At 42.2% G+C, this 1,560-nt stretch overlaps 1 long non-coding RNA gene across 1 annotated transcript; it reads right to left on the bottom strand.

Annotated features, from left to right (window-relative positions):
* Window positions 1–413: 413 nt before the first annotated feature.
* On the bottom strand, window positions 414–1,332 carry LOC104952361 (uncharacterized). Its single transcript, XR_799105.1, has 2 exons — window positions 1,176–1,332; window positions 414–1,049 (listed from the first exon to the last, which is right to left on the bottom strand). It is a non-coding gene; the product is annotated as an uncharacterized lncRNA (long non-coding RNA).
* Between the last annotated feature and the right edge of the window lie 228 nt (window positions 1,333–1,560).

Here is a 1,560-nt window from a genome sequence, read left to right as displayed (position 1 = left end):
CTGTGGCTGGTCCCAGGCCTACACATAGCTGTCTCACTGTATTGTATTTTCCCCTCAAAGACACCATTTCAATCGACTGCATGCTTTTTCTTTTTGATTTTGTTGCAGCATTTGTGTTTAAACAATGAAACAATGATAAACTGTAGTAAACAGTAATAATATATATTGTTGATTGATTATCAACAAAGACTTTTACACTTCTATATGATCCTTTATTATGTATGGGACCATTTGGTGATGTATTGTAGTTGGTTGGCTTGGTTAAAGTCATCTCTTATTTTGATTGAATTCAGCTGGGATATTCAGTCCAGTCCAGTTTACTGTTTGACATTTTTGTATGTTTGTACTTTTGTTTCACTTCCTCCCAACATCCTAAACTCTTCCCTCAGCCTCCCCTTCCTCCTCTATTACAGTAAACTCATCAGGTTGGTACTAACTAACATCAGCTGTGATCCTGAACAGACTGAACTCTCTGGGCAGCAGGGAGGAAGTCTCTGGAACAGGAGGAGACTCTTCCTCCTACAGAGGAACCAGAGACACTGAGGAACCAGAGCCAAACTCCAAACCCAGCATAGAGAGGTTCAGTGAATGTGGTTCTGAAGGTGTGGAGGTGGATCAGTGTCTCAGAGGAGACTCTGTAGAAGGAGAGAGAGCCAGCAGGATGATCCAGATACACTGCTACTCTACCAGAGGAGGAGGAGGAGGAGGAGATGTGTGTTACTCTGTTATTGTGATAGACAGAGTAACGACCATCAGAGCAGCTCAGACTCCAGGACTGATCATTCCTTCCAAACAAACAGTCTTCACTCTTTCCTCTCCTGCTGATTCCTCTGTAAGTCACTGATATAGTAACCCATCCTCTCCACTCGACCTCCCAGTAACAGCGACCAGTCAGAGCTTCTCTACACATCAGCTGATACCAGTAATCAAACCTCTCTGGATGATCAGGATATGGCTGCTCCTCCTCACACATGTCACCTTCCTGTTGTCCTCAGACAGTTTGAGTTCTCTGTGTGCTGTGTTTGTGTCGAGTGAGAGTTCACAGGAATCTGAGGAGAGGAACAGCAGCAGTTATTCATCTATCAGCTGTTCATTTATTGACACTTTGATGATGAAGGTTACATTTGAAGATGGTGGCTGCTTTGTTTTCATGAATCAAATTAAATCACACTCACACTTCCTCAGACCGTGTCTCAACCATCGGACTCCAGCAGGCTCCACCCTGAAAGAGGGGGGGGGGGGGTCAGAGCAGCATGGAGACATGGACATTACATCACTCTCAAACTCAGAGCTTTGTTATTCTCCACAAAGGACCCTACATGTTCACATATTGCATGATTATTAATCAGACGACATTATTTTTGTCAGTCTGATTATTAGCCGATGAATGAAGCTCATTTTTTTCAATTATTATTTATCAGAAAATAAGATTTATCAGTGTTCAGTTAGTCCATTATGTTTACTCAGACTCTCCTGGACACATTCAATAAGTGTTTCTCTTACCTGGAATCTGAAGAGGAAAATAAATGAACTTTATTTGAAGGTATCTGTTTTGCACAG

This window comes from Notothenia coriiceps, unplaced genomic scaffold (genome assembly GCF_000735185.1).
Source record: "Notothenia coriiceps isolate Sejong01 unplaced genomic scaffold, NC01 NC01_scaffold00019891, whole genome shotgun sequence".
NCBI classification, from domain to species: Eukaryota; Metazoa; Chordata; class Actinopteri; order Perciformes; family Nototheniidae; genus Notothenia; species Notothenia coriiceps.
This window is presented reverse-complemented; position numbering and strand designations above follow the sequence as displayed.